At 39.6% G+C, this 20681-nt stretch overlaps 1 protein-coding gene across 1 annotated transcript in view; it reads right to left on the bottom strand.

Moving 5' to 3' along the window:
- Nucleotides 1–18103, bottom strand: part of LOC109421132 (MOXD1 homolog 2-like) — a 404404-nt gene extending 386301 nt beyond the window's left edge. The window contains exon 1 of the mRNA XM_029875425.2: nt 16674–18103. The gene's annotated coding sequence lies outside the window, so the exon portion shown is untranslated. The remainder of the gene's footprint in view (nt 1–16673) is intronic.
- Nucleotides 18104–20681: the final 2578 nt, after the last annotated feature.

Raw genomic sequence — 20681 nt, 5'->3', positions numbered from 1 at the left:
CGAAAACCAAAAAAAAATCTCACCGGAAAACACTGCCGCTCACAAAAGGCGCCTTGACAGAAGTGACAAAAATGGCGTAGGTGATTCTGCGCGAGGGTTTGCGTAACGCTCACAGTGCCCAAATTCGTTTGTTGTGATTCATGATTTTATGACTCTGCGTTATGTTCATACGACTCAGCATCTGGTTGAGATAACTCAGCGTCATAGTTTTATGACTCAGAGCCATGCTACCATGACTCAGCTTTATGGTATTCAATTTATGAAAACGAGCTTAATTTTTTCATAACGCTTTTGACGGCCATGGCTTTTGTTGATGGAATCAGTTATTATTATTCATGATAATCGTTGTTAACGTCACGATATCATGACTTGTAGTTACAATATCATAAAGCGACAAGTTTTATGATTTCATAACATTTTAGTCATGGATCCGGCAACGAATTTTTTCCCGTGTAGCTGACGAACAATACACTCCTGATGAAAGGTGGAGTACAAAACTAATTTAGAGAACTTCTCAAAGAATTTATCTGAAAAGTTTCAATAAACTGTTGGACAATTTATACTAAATTCACAAATACAGAAATTCGAAACAGTACTGGTGATAATTTAGGGGAATTTGGGAAAGAACTACCGCACGCAGTGGACAAGTTTTTTTAACCTTCTTTGGGCATTAAAAAAACTATGAATAATGCATTGGGGTCATTATGACCCATAAATTCAGACTCTCGTAGAATGATGAAATTTATACCAATTCAAATGATCAATGTCTTATTTGAAAGATAATTTCATCAAGAATGTGATGATATGGTAAAACAGTAGTTTAGGGAACATTTGCCATTGAGTATTCCACAACCTCTCGCGTTCTGTACCATTTCGACGGATACTGTCTTCGGCAAAGTTGCTCAGAATACTAAGAACTTTCATATAGAAAGTAATCTATTTCGAGAATCACTACGTGGCGCTAGTGTTCTTAGAAGCTTCTGGTTTAGTCTAAACTTCGTATATCTCGCGTTCTAGACCACTCAGAAGGATACTGTCTTAAGCAAAGTCGCACATATGACTACTAAGAGCTTTCGAATAGAAAACAAATTAGTTCCATACTCACTCACTGCGTGGTGCTAGTGTTCTTAGGAGCTACCAGTTTAGTATAAACATCGTAAATCCCGCATTCAGGGCCACTCAGAAGAAATCTGACTTCAGCAAAGTTGCTCGGGAGAATAAAAGTTTTCTTGTAGAAAGAAATTTAGACCAAAATCAATTCACTACGGGGCTCTAGCGCTGTCATTAGCTTAGTGTCAGAGCCCGAGCAGAGGAAAAAAGCTCAATAATAGCATACTTCGATATGGAGAACAAAATGTGATATTTGTTTGTTTGAGATAAGAGGTAAAAGTACTGAAAATAATATCTCAATTTTACTCCGGAAACATCATCATCATAGCACATTGAGCTCTTGGTAAGATCTAACCAATAGCATTAAACTATTTGATTGATTTTCAAATATCATATTTTGCTATTAGTTAGATGGTTCAAGAACAATTTTTTGCTATTGTTTTCAGTACTTTTACCTCTTATCTCAAACAAACCAATATCACATTTTGATCGTCATTACTTGAACTCTGCCCGGGAGGGCGTCGTTTATCTCTCGATTTGGACTACACCATCATCGTGCCCAACTGGAATGCTTATCCAATTCTGAACAAAACTCAAGAACAGGGATGCCAGATATATACAGATTTTTGAGCATCCATACAGATTTCATTTTATATGAAATACACATTTTTGAGCTAGAGTGGCCATTTTTTTTTGTATGGGATACAGATTTTTCACCCAAATTTTGTATGGGATACAGATTTTTGGAAATTGCGATACAGATTTTTCAAAAAATCATCTGGCATTCCTGCTTAAGAACTAGTCGATTTTTTTGACACGAACGCACCTCAATAAGTATATGACTTGTCTGTCGGTTCGCTTCCAGCGATTGCTAGACCCACTTTCAAGGGTGGCTAATTTGCTGCGTGGAAACGATGTAATTTTTACATCACTTTTACGACGCAACTGATGTGCAGCGAAAATGATGTGATATCACAAGAATGTTTTTGCTGTGTACAACCATTAAAACTCCTCAATTAGTAACTTTTGATAGTTTCACCAAATACTTGAATTAGTTGTGGAACATCAGTTGTGGAGAACACTATCTTTAACCCACTAACACCTAATGTGTCTTACAATTGTAATTTTCTTAAAGAATATTATCAAAAGTTAAAATCCAATAAAATAAACAAGATTTTACAAAAAAAAGTGGAAGTTTATGGTGTTACTATCGGTGTATTCTGATCCGTATAGATACAAGGCATCTATAATAAATGAAGAAAAATAAGAAAATGATTGCCAGATGACATCATGTTTACTAAAGATATCTAAGAGCATCGAAAACCCTATTTCTCCCTGTTTCTCTCTTTTTCTCTTACTTTCCCACTCTCAAGCTGTAATTTACGCTCAGGAGGAATCCTTAAAAGTTACATAAGAAATCGCGTACAGAATCCATGATAGGATTCTTAAAGAAGTCACGGAAGGACTTCCTGAAAGAATAATTGAAGAAATTTCGGAAGGAATGTCAAAAAAATCCTGGCACGAATACCTAAAACAATCCCGCAAGACTCACAGAAATCTTTGAAAGAATACAAGTTGGAATCCCCGGAGCTATCCTAGCAGAAACCTCCAAAGGTATCATTTACGAAATCCCAAAAGGGATCTTTGAAGGAACTTCAGCAGTAATCCCTAAAGGAATGCTGACTAGAACACTTGAAGGAACCTTTCAAGTTTTCTTCAAAACAATGTCGGTAGAAATCCCTGAAGGAATCCCGGGAGGATTTGCAGAAGGAATTCCGGGAGGTATATCTGGTAGAATCCTGAGAGGAATCTCAGTCGTTAGCTTGGTAGGAATCCCTGAAATAATCACAGAAGAAAACCCGCGAGGAATTGCTGTATAAATCGCGATAGGAAGACCTGAAACACTACCGAGAAGCCAACAAGGATCCCGGCAAGTATACCTGAAAGAATTCTACTATGATTCTCTGAATATATAGTTAATGTTATTATTGTTTTAATCGCCGCGATTTGATGTGCTGGTAGTTCATCGATTGGTTTTCGGCGAGAAATAATTAAAAACTTATTTGCCAGACTGTCCGGACGTTTCGGTCGATTTTACTGGCCTTCGACTATCTTCTGCGGACTTATCTTCCAGCCGTCTCTTCACTATCAAAGTTATGGCCGTCTGATAGTGAAGAGACGGCTGGAAGATTAGTCCGCAGAAGATGGTCGAAGGCCAGTAAAATCGACCGAAACGTCCGGACAGTCTGGCAAATAAGTTTTTAATTATTTCTCGCCGAAAACCAATCGATGAACTACCAGCACACAGAATATATAGTTTAAAAGTGCGATATTGCATCAAATCGTTCCGGCGTCTTCACCGCACTTATTCATCATGGGCTAATGAATAAGTGCGGTGAAGACACCGAAACGATCTGACATCAAATCGCACTTTTATTTGAGAATCCGCACTCCCTCGCACTTTTAACTGCGCAATGCGCAATATTTCGACAGAACACTTTGAAAGTATACTAAGATGAATCTGTAAAGTAATTGGCTTCTTTAACGGTGTTGAGATAATTCGAAATTCTGAATCTGCATGTCAAACTGAGCCGAAATCCAAATTTTCATGAATTTTGGTGCCCGGGAACCCATTTAAAAATCAATTTGAAATTTGTATGGGAGCGATTTGTCGAATCACCCCTCGTCGCAGTTTGTACTGGGCGGAGCTGTCAAACAGTTCCCCAGCTGTCAAAAGGTGATTTCTAAAAATCTCTTTGAGATTGATTTTAGGTGTCAAAATAAAGTTCTAAAAATCTGAAAAAAATCATAGTGGCTCAGAAAAAGGTGCTCTTTCGTATAAAATAAAAAAATCGATACATTTTTCAAAATTTGAAAACCCAATTCCAGCAGAAATCCATGAAAGGAAGCTGACTAAAATTTCTGTAAGAATCCTTTCAGGATTTTCTAAAGCTGACTGGCTTGGTGGTCTAGTGGCTACCGCTTCTGATTCGTATGCAGAAGGTCATGGGTTCAATCCCTGGCCCGTCCCTTTCATTCTACTTTGTATCTTTCTATCCACTTTCTCTCTCGTTTTTTTCTCTGCATATACAACTCATGTATATTCATATGTTCATAGCCATCGCTAGAACCAGAAACGAATTGAAAAAAGACGTTTCTCTCCCTTCCAACTTCCACTCACAGCACAGTGTATATAACGCCTACAAGTTATGCAACCAAAGCGTGCTGTGCCGCTTGACCTTATTCGCATCACCGACCCAACGGTGACTGTCAGATCTCCCATCCTTTCCGTCCAACAAATACCCCAGTCCGTGCTGGTTGTGGGGATGCAGAGGTGATCAACCAGCACACTCTAACATTCCTTCCCCTTCCCAACTGACTATAAGGACGTGGCCGGCGCCGTTATTAATCCGTTATGAGCTGCTTAAATTGTGCTTTGATAATAAGTGGAGTGTCCCAGCCCTTATTCATTTGGATACCAGGGCAATTGGTACCAGCTCAGATCAATCACGGAGAAGCAACCATTGACATGTATAGTCAGATTTGATCGTTTTTTGATCGTTTTCTAAAGCAATTCTGGCAGAAATCCCTGCAGCTATTCCTGAAGGAATCCCGAAAAAATATCTGATTTAATCCTTACAGGGATCATGACAGGAATGTCAGCTGAAAGCTGAGCAGGAATTCCTGCATGAACCATAGAAGTTGTCTAAATGATCTTGGATTCCCTTAAAAAAATCCAGGCAGAAATCTATATTTTTCATAGTTTTTTTTTTTTTTTTTTTTGGAGGAATCTCTTAAGGAATCACAGCTGGTATCCCGGAAGGAATCTTTGAACGAATTCTAGCACGAATCCCTGAAGGAATGCAGAAAAGATTGATTAAAAGAATCCTTTCAGGATTTTCCAAAGCAATTTCTTCAAAAATCCCTGAAAAGAACCCCGGAGCGATTCCGGAAGCAATTTCCGAAGAAATTCCAGGAGGAAAACTGGGAAAATTCTCGAAAACAATTTTTTTTTCTCGAAAGGAATGCTTGAAGAAATCCTGAAGGAATCTCGAAAAATACTTGATCTCATCTAATCTCAGCTCAATTATTCACCCTATTCTCAAGCCTCTACCTTACTGTCTTCTCTGCCCTATATCCCAACCCTCTATCCTACGCTGTATCAGAACCTTCAACCCTACCATCTGCCCTACCCTCTACCGTACCCTCTACTCTAACCCTTCACCATACTCTCTATATTGTGCTTAATCGTACAGTCTACCCTAATCTCTACCCTAACTCTTCCCCTATCCTCAACCCTATTCACCATCCCTTCTCACCATCTTCCCTACCGTCTACCCTACTTCCTACCCTAACCTTCTACTCTACCTCCTCTACTCTATCCCAAACCCACTACCCTACCATCTACCCTGACCCTCTACCTCACCCTCTACCCTTTTACTACTCAAGCCCGACCGATAGATACCCATCTTGAAAATGGTCCATGATTGACTTCTACTCATCAAGCTCAATCGGTAGATACCCATATTTCATGGTAGTATATAGCTAAAACTACCATTCCGTGGCCACCATCTTGATTATGGTCCGCCATCTTGTATTTCAAAATGACGTCGGATATTCATTTTTGGATTCTACTCATGAAGCTCGATCGATAGACATCCATATTGCATAGTATCCGAAGCAGCGTTGCCGTTAAATAGCATACATTCTGGAGTTTTGGCCGCCATTTTGGAACATAAGCCGCCATCTTGAATTCCAATACCCCTACTACCACCTCCACATCCTTATGAATGTGTAAATGTGCCAAATTTGATTGAAATTTATTGACGCATTCCAGAGTTATGCCGGAACATACATACATATATACATACGTACATACGTATAAACATGCAAATAGACAAACATACAAACATATAAACATACAAGCATATAAGCATACAATCAATACGACGACTTTTGTATGTATTGATTAACAACTCTGCCTAAGAAATGAATTATAAATGATTAAGCATTGTCAAGAATCCAGGAAAATATTTTTTTTTTCGCACTGGCAATGAAGCTCATAGATCGTGACAACTGCAGCGTCGTTTACGCCAAACATATTGTCAACTACGAGCAAGGTATGGGTGTGGAGAACATCTTCTCTGAAGAAAGTATTCTAAAATTTTGCATAGCTCTGGAGATATTCACGTCAAAAAAAAACTGTCCTTTTTATAGGACGCTGGCGTTTGGAGCATCTGTCCTATAAATAGTACGCTGGGCGGATATGGGTTAATCAGCGACTGCTTAAGTGCCCATAGACACCTTAGCCAGGATGCAGACTCTGTTCTAGTTGGGACGTTGTGCCAAGAATATAAAAAAATAACTAAAAATCTCTCACATTATTTCCCATTCTTCCCGTCATCCACCCTAACCGATAACCGTGAGCTGTCATTCCGGTTTTTTCAATTTTCGCAAAATTTAAAACGCTTGTAGACGTGCCACAGGGAAATCCTAATACACCTAACCTGCTGAACAGACAAAATCCACCAGACATAAAGTGACAGTTCCGGCCAAGTGCTGTGTAGGTATATCGTTGCAGCTGTGCAACGTTTGCCAAACCAATCAACCATTTCGCGAGCCCAGGTAGCGACTCGGTTTGTTGATTCCCAAAACACCCATTTTTAGGATGATTCCGCTCCCGCAGCTAGTCAGCGTGGTTGTGTCGGCGGCGGCGGCGGCGGCGTCGGCGGACGAGGCTCAACGTTCAACAGCAGCAATGAGCGCACTAATAAACTCTGCCAATTTTCAGTTTATTCTACATTGCAAAGCAAACAGCGAGTTTATTGTTTACGAAAGCGTGTTCCGGAATTTATTTATTTGTCTATTCGGGCTATGACACTTTGCACGCTGATAGGCGGCGCCTGACACAAACAATAACGGTTGATGAGCACGACGACGGGCGGCGGAGGACGCCGAATGGCACCGTGTTGCCGTCACAAACCGGTGAAAAGCAAACGACCGCCAGCTACTGACGAGCCACGCCCGCATCACACCGCACCACCACCGGTGGGAATCGATTTAGATGTGGTTGCATTTTGAACCACAATGGGTACGACGGGCGGGGGTGGTACTGAGGGTGACATATGTATGTGGTTGTAGCCAAGGATTGACAATTTTTCAATTCCGGTCTATATCGTGACAAATGACCTCCGCGAATCAGCCAATCCAGTAGGGGTAGTTCCGTTTCCATCCTACTCATAAGAAAAATCAGGGGGTTTCCAGGATTTGCCCCTAGGATTTCTACTGTGATATTCTAGTGTTCCTTTCGGGATTTCTAGAGCTTTTCCAGAGATAGCTCCTTCCAAGCATCTGCAGGAGTTTTCGATGGAGGTATCGTGTGTCCCATCTACAAAAAGGGCGGCAAGTTGGATTGCGGGAACTACCGCGCGATCACACTACTGAGTGCTGCCTACACGATAATCTCGCAAATTTTATGCCGCCGTCTATCACCGATTGCAAGAGAGTTCGTGGGGCAATATCAGGCTGGATTTATGGGCGAAAGCGCTACAACGGACCGGATGTTCACCATCCGCCAGCGATGTTGCACAAATGCCGTGAATACAACGTGCCCACACATCACTTGTTCATCGATTTCAATCGGCGTATGATACAATCGATCGAGAACAGCTATGGCAGATTATGCACGAATACGGATTCCCGAATAAACTGATACGATTGATCTAGGCGACGATCGAGTGATGTGCGTAGTTCGAGTATCAGGGACACTCTCGAGTCCCTTCGAATCTCGCAGAGGGTTCCGGCAAGGTGATGGTCTTTCGTGCTTGCTGTTCAACAGTGCGTTAAAGGATGTAATAAGGAGAGCGGGAATAAACACGAGTGGTACGATTTTCACTAAGTCCGTTCAGTTGCTTGGTTTCGCTGATGATATTGATATTATTGCTCGTAAATTTGAGACGATGGCGGAAACGTACATCTGACTAAAGAGTGAAGCCAGGCGAATCGGATTAGTCATTAATGTATCAAAGACAAAGTATATGATGACAAAGGGCTCCAGGGAGGAATCACCCCGCCCTCCACCACGAATTTATATCGACGGTGATGAAATCGAGGCGGTTGAATAATTCGTGTACTTGGGCTCACTGGTGACCGCCGACAACGACACCAGCAGAGAAATTCAGAGGCGCATTGTGGCAGGAAATCGTGCTTACTTTGGACTCCGCAGAACTCTACGATCGAATAAAGTTCGCCGTAACACGAAGTTAACTATCTACAAAACGCTGATTAGACCGGTCGTCCTCTATAAGCCTGATACATGGACCTAGACATGGACACTACCTGCAGAGGACCAACGCGCCCTTGCAGTTTTGGAACGGAAGGTGTTGCGTACCATCTACGGCGGAGTGCAGATGGAAGACGGGACTTGGAGAAGGCGAATGAATCACAAGCTTCATTAGCTGCTGAGAGAACCAACCACCGTCCATACCGCGAAAATCGGGAGGCTACGGTGGGCGGGTCACGTCATCAGGATGTCGGATAGCAACCCGATTTAAATGGTTCTCGAGAGCCATCCGACCGGTACAAGAAGACGTGGTGCGCAGCAAGCTAAATAGGTGGGTCGACCAAGTGGAGGACGATCTGCGGACCCTTCTCAGAGTGCGGAACTGGAGACAAACTGCCATGGACCGAGTGGAATGGTGACGGCTACAATGTACAGCAGAGGCCACCACGGCCTTAGCCTGATTGGTAAGGTAAGTAACACTAGTTAGGAGTATCCACGGGAAATCCTCTATGAGAAATCTCAGGAGCATCACAGCTCTGAAAAAGCACACCGGATGAAACTCCGGGAAAACTTTTGGGAGAAAGTTCAGGTTAATTGTAGAAAAACTCTGCGAGACATCCCGGCAGCAACATCGGATGGAATTTGTCAAGAGAAATTCAGCGAGAACCTTTAAAATTTCCTTTAAGATTGTTGTATTCGCAAGATGTATTTTTTTCGTGGAACCTCACTTATTCTGTCAAGAATCTTCAGCATTACGCTGATTCCGTTTTGACAGCGTGACATTATTTTGGGGAAAACCCTCAATGAATAATTTTTACGAAATGTTTGCAATGAAAGCGGGAGAGGCATTTTTGGAAATATCCTTTTATGAGTTCAGCAAGAATCCTTTAAAGATTCCACCGAGAATTATTTTAGAATACATTTCTTCCCATACACTTCTTTTGTATTTTCTCCACGATTACCATCAGGGACAGTATCAGAAATTTCTTGAGGGTTTCTTTCGTGATTTATCATTTTTTCCGAATTTTTATAGTAAGAAGATTTTTGTATAATCCCTAGGAATGATTTCAGCAAGGATTCCTCCAAAGATTTTACAAGGTTTTCCTCTAGAAACCATTCCTGTCCAAGTATTCTTCTTCTTTTTTTTTGGATCTACGTCCCCACTGGGACTTGGCCTGCCTCGCTTCAACTTAGTGTTCTTTGAACACTTCCTCGGTTATTAATTGAAGGGCTTTCTTTGCCTGCCATTGCATGAATTTGTATATTGTGAGGCAAGTACAATGATACACTATGCCCAGGGAGTCGAGAAATTTTTTTCCGACCGGAATGGGAATCGAACCCGCCGTCTCCGGATTGGCGATCCATAGCCTTAACCACTAGGGTAACTGGAGACCCCTCCTGTCCAAGTATTTGTTTATTTAAAAAATCCTCCAGGAATTTTTCCTGGTTCTTCTTTAGGAGATTTTCAAGAAAGTTTTCATGAAGGAGTTCTTCCACGAAAATCATCAGAATTTTTTCCAGCAGCTTTGCTTTGGATTTTTTTTTCAAAATATGTTACACATTCCAGAAGATTTTTTTTATTTTCACAGATATTTTAGAGAAATTCCTTTTTTTTGCTGTAGTTCATTTTAAAAATAATTGTTGGAAATACTTCAGAGGCTCCACATATTAAGAGATTCTCTCAGGCATTTATTCAGAAATTCCTTTAGAAATTTTCAAGATATTACTCTGGAAGTACCCCTGGTGGTTTCTCCAGGAGATGCTCCAGCTGTTCCTCCAGGAACTGCTTAAGATTTTTCCAGACCTTCCAGACCAGGGATTCTTTCAGAAATTCTCCCCATGATGCCTCAGGAATTTCTGTACAGAATATCATATAATATATCCTTCGGCATTTTTCAAGGATTCGTTTTAAAGAAATACTTACAGAGAGTATTCTCTAGCATCCAGTATCACCATGAGCTTTTTAATGGATAACTTCAGAACATCCTTCAGGGATATCTTCAAAAAAAAAATCCTTCAGGAACTCTGTCAGTTATTTTTATGCAATTTCTGAAGAAACTCCCCGGAGAGATACTTAAATCCTGGAGGAATTTCTCAAAAAAATACATGGAGGAAACCTTGGAAGGACCGAAACAATCTCTGTAGGATTTTCAAAAACATTTTAGGAGCAATTTCTGAAAAAAAAATCAAAAACTTTTGAAGTAAACCATTACTGAAATTCTTGAGGAAATCCCTAAAATTATAAAGAAGCTTCTGAAGATATTTTTGAAGATATCCTTGTGGGAATTTCAGGTGAAATCCGAGAAGGAATTAACAAAAGAATCCCTGAAGAAATTCTTGTATCAATACTGGAATGTCTTAAGAAATCTCAGGAAGAACCCTTCAACAAATCTTTAGAGGAATATCTGAAAAAAATCTTACCGCAGGAGGAATTTATGAGGAACTTTCTTGAGAAACTCGAAGGGGAAACCTTCGCGGAATTCCTAGAACAGTTTATTATGAATATAGCTAGAAAACTTTTTTATTTCAATAAATGCCATTTGAAGACTCCGTGGAGAAATTATTGGAATTGTCTTAAGAGGAAATGAAAGAGAAATTTCTCAGGAAATGCATGGAGGAACATTTGGAAGGAAACACTGAAAAAATTTCGGTTTGAACACCTGCAAGCACCACTGAAGGAATTCCTGCATGATTTTCTTGATTATTTCCTGAAGAAATTCTAGGACAAGTTTCAAGGAATTCTATGCAAAAAATTCTAAAAAATGTCTGGTTTACTTCTTAAAAAAAATTCAGTACGAATTTCCAAAAGAGTATCTGGAAAACTTGCTGGAGAAATCATTGAAAACAATTTTTGATTGAATTTCTGAAGGTATCGCTGTAGAAAATTATAAAAGAATTCTTGGAGAAATTTCCCAAAGATTTTCTAAACGTATCCCCAGAAGAATTTTTAAAGTAATCGCTGGTGAAGTTTCAGAAGGAACCCTTAAAAACCACTTCAAGATTTCTTAAGGAAATATCTGGAGAAAACCATGGGCTAACATCCGAAGGAATACCAGGAAACATTTCTAAAGAAATGCCTGAAAGAATTTTGGAAGGAAACTTTGGAAGAATGTCTGAAGAAGTCTGTGGAAGACTCTAAAAAATCCTTGGAAACATTTTTGGTGACATCCTGAGCATTTGATTCTTTGAAGAAAGAAGCGTTTCTGAAGGAATCCGTGGGTAATTTCTTGTAAGAATTCTCGTAGAAATTTCTCAAAGAATCCATGAGGAAAACTTGCTGGAAATCACTGAAAAAAATAAACTAGAAAAAAAAGAAAAAGAACACTAAGTTGAAGAGAGGTAGGTAAAGTTTCAATGCGAATGTCAAATTATAAAGAAGAAGAATATTATTTTTAACACTTATATTTAAATGTACATTGCACATCTCAGCGTGAGTTTTGCTGTTGGCTGTTGCTGCTCTGTAGGACATGGGATTCATTGCTAGAACATTTGAAACGATTGCAGAGCTGTAAAACATCCCAAGTAGCACACATGTCATATAATGGTTACGATAGCGCAAGTTTTGGTTGTATAGATGACGTAATTCTAACAGAATGCTAGAATTCTATATATGCGCTGTCGTAACTTTTATATAACATGTGTGTTGTTTGGGATTTAGAGAGTAATCAAAGCAGGACGAATAATGTGGGTAAGGGATATTGCGAGCATGCCGGAAAACAACTCTGGCTGGGACAAGAAGGTATGAGGCGCCTGGCGCACTCTTTTGGACGTCCTGGAGTGTTTTCTGGTAAGCATTGGTCAGCGTCAGCAATCCGAGTGCTATTTCGGTAATTTGTTCAATGCTGATGACTTTTTTCGACTGGGTAATAGCTTCATTTGGTCAGTTTATCGGTTTACAGTCCTATGAATTGCGTAGATTAATTGATTATCATCGCCGACGTTTCGGCAACAAGGAAGATCCAATAGCCGGACCAAAACTTCGGTGATGATAATCAATTAATCAACGCAATTCATAAGACTGTAAGCCGAAAAAACAACCAAATTGTTTATTAACTTTTGTCATAATTTAAAAAGTAAAAGAGAAGACAATTACACCGTCTTCGACCTTGCGACCTTTACAGACTGAACATTACTAATATTCGACAACGGACAACACATAAAACATGCAGTGGTCCAGTGTAGAATTTTCCGTTCGACGAAAACTTTCCCCCGACTGGAGCGGGAATCGAACCCACAATCTGAGGCTTTCGAGACACCTTTACGACTGACGCCGCTAACTGCTTAGTCACGAAGCCCACAATTTGAAGTAGGGTCTGGAAATATTTGGACAGGGGGACCTATTTCAGTCACTTGCTGCTAACACTCAGTCAACACGAAAATCCATTCCCCTCATCATGAATAAAAAATCATGTTCTTATGATGTCTGCCAAGTCATAATATCATAATTAAGATTCATAATATCATGAATGAGTTGACCAGAAATATGAATATAAACAAGCATTTTCATAAATTGTATTCATGGTCGCTTCCTAGCGTTACACTATACACTATATATAATTATATAAATCGAGCGGTCGTCCAGCACAGACATGTGGAAAAAGTCGAACCTGCTATTTTTGCAAAGTTTTTATTTGGTTAGAGTAATAAATGTGCATATATCAGGAAATGGAACATCAAAATAGTGTGCCCGTAAGATTCGGAAGTTTGTTGGGAGTTGATTGAGTAAAAAGTAAACACGCAAAAAGTAAACAGTGCCCAGTTCGCCTTTTCGTTATGCCATCCGTCGTAGTTCCGAGTTTATGTACGGAGGGTGAAGCAAAGTGGGAATCGCGCGCGCTAATTTACGGCAATTCTCTCTATTTTTTTAAAATTTCTTTGTATTTGTGAATTTTAACTTGAGGCGAAACTGGATCCATTTCCTCACTTTTTGGTTTTTGATTTTTTATAAAATAACGAAGCAATATTTTCAAAATCGGTTTTCGTGCACATGTCGAGTATGGATCAAGGTATCTCCTGATTTTTTTTCAGATGGAAAATGTTTTTAGTTTTTGCAGAAACCATTTTTAAACAAAATTTCACAAAAAAATGGTTTCTGCAAAAACGAAAAACTTTTTCCACCTGGGAAAAATTCAGGAGATACCTTGATCCATACCTTACATGTGCACGAAAACCGATTTTGAAAATATAGCTTCGTTATTTTATGAAAAATCAAAACCAAAATAATGAGGAAATGCTTCCAGTTTCGCCTTAATGCTAATTCTTCACAGTCTATTTTTCCGGTTTATCCTTCGTTCGACAACTTCGGAGACTCAGCAAGTGGTGTGAACTAGTAAACAATCGATATGTTTTGGAGGGCATCCTTAGCCTGTTGGATGTAGCAGCCAAAGACAAAAATCGTAAACCAGCTAAATATGCTTATCCGGTGAGTTCGATCATTTTTGTTCTCTTTTATATTTGAACATGACATATCTTCACTAACAAGAGGCCAACTAAAAAGTGCTGCTTGCTCATAGAAAAAAAGGATGATGGATAGGTCCCAAAATCATAGAAATGGGCTCTGATATCACGTATTTTCCCGAGTAGAAGGGAATAACGAGAGTATAATAAAATATGTTATTTTGGCAAAATAACTGAGTAACGGAAAGAGTTATTTTTATGTTATTAACATAACATATCATGTTATAAACTTGTCTGTCATAAGCGGCAAAATAACAAAAATCATAACAAAAAAATGTTCCTGGAAGATCAGTTAAATAACACGTTTTGTTACTTTCAATAACAACTTAATAATAGCGAATTTATAAAATATTCAATAACAAATTTTGAAATAGATAAGTTATTGAAAACAATCAGAAAACAAAATGAGTTATAACATCAAAATCAAAGTGGCCTCGATGCAGTTAAAGTAATAAAAATAAAATGTCTAAAAATAATCAATTTCTTCTTCTTGGTGACTTCTTCTTGTTGACTGGTTGTTTTTTGACATTTTTGACTGAAATGTGTAGTTCATCCTGGAATTCCACCAGCTGATCCAAATTTTAAAATGGCTAACACTCTGTTGCAATTTCTATATCCATACTCGTACCCGACTGAAACTGAAAAAACAGGTGCTTACAAAACAAAAGGCTGAGAAAATAATATTATCTCATCAGTTCCTCACGGAATACTGTGAACAACGTTAATCTCGAATGGTATAGTTTTGATTGCAAAGCTTGTTATTGTTGTGCTATTAAAGATCAAATATTTTTACAGTCTCAATAACACAATAATAACTGAACTTATGCTACAACAAAACATGTTATTGAAATGAAATGTTAAGAAAATATACCAATAGCACGATCATAACAAAATAAGGTTGTCCAACAAAACATGTTTTGGATTGGTAATACCTCAATAAGTAAATAATAACAAACCAAGATATAAAAACAGCTTTTATGACTCTGTTGTTATTATTTTGATATTCTCCTCTGCTCGGGTTATTTTCTTATGATTTTAGCTTGCATCGTTTAATTAATCTAATTAAAAACATTTGGGACTGACGACGACGGAATCATAAAAGTAATTCTTAATTTCATGAATTCTATGCATGGCTCCATTTCACTCAACCATGATTTTATGAATTTGACTGAGAAGCATTGAGGTCCGACGACGACGGAATCATAAAAGTATTTTTTGATTCCATGAATTCTATGCATGGTTCTACCTCACCAAACCATTATTTTATGAATCTGGTGGTAAAGCATCAGGATCTACATCCAGGTTTATGAAAATTATTCTTGGCTTCATGAATGCTTCTCATGATCCCAGGTTATTTAATCATAGCTTCATGATTATATTTTCCATTTTTGGTAGTCGAAAGCCAAAACAATAACGGGTGCATAGCGTTATGGTGAAATCAATCATAAAATCATAAAATTTAATCATGGTGTATACTGCCCATAACTGCATATTTGTAACATTTGCATATTCTGCTGCTATTGAGGTAATATCGGGGATCACCATCTAATCACAAGTGCTTTCGACTACCTGAATAAAAATTTCAAGTTTGTTCTAAGATTTATAAAAAAAAATACCCAGTCATTTTGTCTCATTGACCAATGTAACCGCATAACAGTCACACTGGAAAAATAGACTGGCTTTAAAGCATGTCATCAATCATAATCAGGTCCGATTAATTTTCTGACAATTTGTCTCGCATATAAGATGTGCTGTAGAAAATTTTATATCTAAACGATTGATTGCGAATTTATGAGAAATTTTTAAAATTTAGGTTCAGTTCAATACTATCAAAAGTTGAATCTTTAGGCTCCGTTTTCTCCAATGCCTACTTTTGTCGAATGTTACTCTTATGCGATTATGGGCAGTATATTTATAACATAAAATCATAAAAATATCGGAAAACTATGAGTCAAATTCATGGTCTTGGGAATGGATTTTTTTCCGTGAAGTTTGAACCAATCAACATGGTGTTTGAGATAGGGTGAGATACGTACAATATTTAACCATGTACACAAACTCATATCAAATGGTGTGAGTTGTAGCGCAAAGTGGCGAAAATATGCCACCTTACCCAGATACATAAAATAAATGAAACTGAAGATCAGGAAGATCAATGTTTTTGAAACTCTCAGCAGTATGAAATGTTTTCATTACCGTCTACCCCCATTGGTTTGAACGACACCTCATGCAAACCAACGGGGTTCATTTTTTAATTTGAACCTCTAGTAACCCTGTGGGCATCGAAAAATACACTGATGGTGACCCTTTTTGCTGTTTTGTTTTGATTCTGCGTTTCGTTTCACCCCGTTCCATGAGCCGAATGACGTTTAAACCATTTTTAGTTTGAACGATGTGCAGATTACAGGGGGTTAAATTAAATAGTGTTCAGATTAAATGAGGTCAAACCAACGGGGGTAGACGGTACAGATAAGCATCAATTCATGCTGTCTTATGTCTAACGACTTCGCGAGTCAGCAACTTAGCAACAGTGTAGAAAAGTGCATGATTGTCAAACCATCTTTTAAAAATGTTCTGGAACTCCACAATATCAAAGTGATTTTCAAATAACAAGTCATAATTTGCCTGTATTCAACTTCCACCGCTTAACCAAAAATTGCTTCAAACTGTCTACCAACTTGATGTCTTCGTTGTTTTGCCTAAATTCCGTTGGATAAATTGATTCCGGCTAGCCTAAATGTGCATCCGCACCCCAATTCCATTCCAGTAGATAAGGTGTCAGTAGCAGCCCGGCACTGCACAACAAAAATCTAGGTCAACTTACGTCTTCCAGCCATAGCTTGTTTGGCTTCCTTCCTTTGGTGTTGGTTCGTCGTCGCTGTCCGTATTTCGAACAACCCTTCTGCAGTTCTTGAAATGCCTCAGGTCAGCACGCGACCACCATCACCAATATCGGCCGATAGGTCTGCGCCAAGAAATTTGAATTCGACCTGATTCTTCTGCTGTGCTGCTGCTGCCGAGGAATTCGAACCGTCCCAACTGTCTCCAGGCGAAAAACTTCACACACAAATCGAAATCAAATCTACATTTTTCATTTCTGGCAAAACAGCTTCAACGTTTGGCAGAGTTTTCGTCGAAAGTCGGGGAACGGGACGCAATCAGAGGGAAAATTGTTGTCACGTTTTCTCGTGTCGTCTGTTTGTTGTGGCAAAAGAAGTCTATTTTTTCTGAGGTCTGTCTCAACTGCAGAAGTTTTCGCCACTTTGGATAACGAAATGAGGAAAATGTTTCAAATCTTTTTGTGCCTGTCCGTTCTCGTTCGGCTGGTTGTCACTTCGCAAGACGCTCTTGTTTTCCTCTCGTGCCCTGTAGGGATTTGCACTGCCGCTTCTGTTGTCTTCATGGAATTGTTATTGTGGCTTGCCGAAATATATATAATTCAGCTCTCGGCTCTGGCTGTGCGCGATGTGAATAACCTTGAATGAAATTTATTGATTTTCTTTTTTCCCTACGAATCGTCCCTCCGATTCCCACTCGCGTACGGTCGACACTCTTCACAGGAAGGACACGAAGGCGATTCTTTTGTTTCCGGATTCTCCCTCTCTCTTTCTCTCACTTGGAGTCGTAGTGCACTGCTCTCTTCTTATCTCTCACAACCCGAAACCACTTTTCATCACCACTGTGTCACAGTAATGCAATCATTTTCAGGAAAATCTCGGCTTCAAATCAAATCTTGTTGACATGTCACTTTTTTCGTTCCCTCTAAAGCAAAATCTCCGAATAAAAACACGATTCTAAAATCAATCACGAAATCGATTTCTTTCGTTGCCAACACGCATCCATTCACGAACCACGAAACAAACCGCGATCACTGTATCCCCGTAATCGAACTCAGTGCAACGATTGAAAGTCACGGCACTACTAAATCCGCTCTCCCAGCCGGGATTGTGCGGATGCTCTAGTTTTGCCTCGGTTTCGCTTCCGTGTTGTCGAATTTTTTTGGGCAGCCACTTTCGGAAGCGAATCAAATCCTGGACCGCTCTTACTCGCTCTCGCGTCACGTATCCTGCCGTGAAGAGTCCCGACCGAATTTCCCTCTGTGCTCTCGCGCTCACCTTGTGCTCTCGTACGGTGCAATGTTTTGACGGGGTTTCTGCCTGTCCTGTGATAAACACGAAAAGGGATCCGAATCCGATGTAACGCCAACACGCCAACTTACTCCAACAGGATTACGGGAGAAACGCAGGAGAGTGAGCTTGGAATCCTGTTCGGGAGAGAAAGAGATTGAGCAACAGAACCAAACCGAGATTCCAGTTGGACTGACGGCGAGATGGAAAATTTTATAGCAAACTGCAGCGGGACTTCGTCTAGCTGACCGAGCCGAGCTATCCCCTCCACTGGCGAATGGATGGTATCACAAAAGCGATGTTGAGGGTAAAATGTTGCATGAACCACACTTCTATGTTGCAGGATACGATGATACAAGGAGTCATTCTGAAGAAGGGTGCAGAATGTAACGCTTGTCACGCCTTTTGCGACGATTTTATTTTTTCAACGTGAGTTAGGTATAAGTCAAGGATATGAAAGCACAATATTCCTACTGATCTGTTCTGAATATTCCACGTGTCGGCCAAACTAAAGGAGCTGGTGGACATGTTGTTGAATGATGCAAATAAAACTAACAGGCGATTTGTGTAGAAATGTGCAAACGTCAAACGTCAAATCGTAATCCATCACGGCTAACAGGGCAGTGTTTGGCACGGTTCATGAAAAGTATCGGACAAAAGTTTTACTGAATATCCTCTAAGAGTTGCGTCTGTTTGCCTGTGGTTCACCCTTATAGGATGTGGAAACGTGTTTGGTTACATTTGTTTGAACTAATGCGTTGATCAATATTATCAAAACAGTGATATTAGGATGATTTGCTGTGCTTACTATACATACAAAAACAGAGGATCAAAGAGGTAATTTTGTGTATACATTATTGAGGACTCGCTAAAGGAATCCTTGGATAAATCCCTGGAAAACTGAAGGAATTCATGGAGGAATCCCTAGGGAAATCCCTGGAATAATTCCTGAAGGGAATCACTGATGGAATTTCTAGAGGAATTACTGAAAGAAAATCTAAAAGGTACACTGGAGCAATTGGATGGAGGAATACCTGGAAAAAATCCTGGAGTAATTTCTGAAGAAATCCATGGAAGATTTCCTGGAGAAATTTCAGGAGGAATTCCAGTAGAAAGTATTGGATTAAATCCCAAAAGAATTCCTAAAGAAATTTGTGGGGAAATTTCTGGAAGAATGTCTAGAAGAATTAATGGGGGATATCTGAAGGAATTTCTTGAAAATTTCCTGGAGGAATTCCTCGCTAAATCCCTGGATGAATTCATGAAAGAATCCTTGGAGGGGCTCTTTAGAAGAATAACTGGAAGAATTCCATGAATGTGTATAGTAATTCCTTGAGGAATTCCTGGAGGAATATTTGCAGGAATTCTCGGAGGTATCCTTGGAGGAAATCGTAGAGGAATCCTTGGAGGAATCCCAGGAAGAATTCCTGAAGGAATCACGAGAAGAGTTCATGAAGGAATCCCACGAGACGTTCCTGAAGAAATCTCAGGAGGTAGTACTGAAGAAATTTCAGAAGAAATTCGGGAAATGCCTGCAGCAATTCTTGGTGAAATTTCTGGAGAAACTCCAGGTGAGAAATCATGTGGTGAATAAACCTAGAAAGTAAAATCCAATTGGCAATAAAGAATGAAACTCGGTTCGAATAAGATCATTTGGACTTGATAGGAGTATACGATATGGAAGCGTGAAAAAATCAAATAAGTATCGTTCGCTCGATATGAATCTCTGAACAAGTGTCACCGATCGATAGAACCGAAAGCAAAGCCGAACAACATTTAACAGATCACTAATAGTACCTAGCCGTTCAAAACCAGGACGTTAGGCAAAGGGGTCGTCGCGTTGTGATTGTGTTGTTCAATTATGGCCTCCTGGTAATTTTCAACTTCAACTCAATTTCTCTCGACGCACACTTGTGATTCTATCCACCGTTTCGTTTATTACTTTCGTTACTTCCTCCTTCTTTTAGTAGTATTAAGTTCACCGAGAAAAGCCAATTCAATTATCATAAAGTCATGCGGTGATTAAACCTAGAAAGTTCAATTACTTTTGGGAATTTCAAATGAAATTCCTAAACAATCTTGAAAGAATACCTGGATTAGTTCTTGAAATAGTTTCTGAAATAATTACAGGAGGAATTCCTAAAGGCATCCCAAGAAGGAATCCCGGAGGAATTATTGGAGGATATTTCAAAATTATCCCTGGAACTGTTCCTTAAATTTCTCAGGAGGAATTCCCGAGTGAAATCCTGGAGGAATTCCTGAGGGAATCGCTGGACAAATTCTTGGCGGAGTACTTGGGGATGCTTAGTAAACCCCTGGAGGTATCCCGGCATCAATCCCATGGAGAATTTGGACATCTCAGGAAGAATTTCTGTAGGAATCCCTGGAAAGCACAAAAGCAACCTATTTTTAGAGAAATTCCCTCAGAAACATCCGGTGAAATCCCTAGAGGACTTCCTCTGCAGGAATAAATGATTCTTTAATTTTACAGTACATCCTTGCAGAAGAATCTCTAAGATTTTTTGGAGAAATTTTGCGCGAAAAGATCTTGGGAAAAGCCCTGAAATAATCACAAATTTCAAGGAATTTAACCCCGCAAGACGTCCATGGAGGTATTCACAAAGAAGAATTTTTTTTGTGGAGAAATTCCTAGACCTCGCCCCCCTGCTCCCCCTCCATTGGCACGCCCATGCGCGGACAGGGGG

The sequence above is a fragment of the Aedes albopictus genome, chromosome 3 (genome assembly GCF_035046485.1).
Source record: "Aedes albopictus strain Foshan chromosome 3, AalbF5, whole genome shotgun sequence".
In the NCBI taxonomy this organism is placed as follows: Eukaryota; Metazoa; Arthropoda; class Insecta; order Diptera; family Culicidae; genus Aedes; species Aedes albopictus.
The sequence above is the reverse complement of the archived record's forward strand: the minus strand, read 5'-3'. Positions and strand labels throughout refer to the sequence as shown.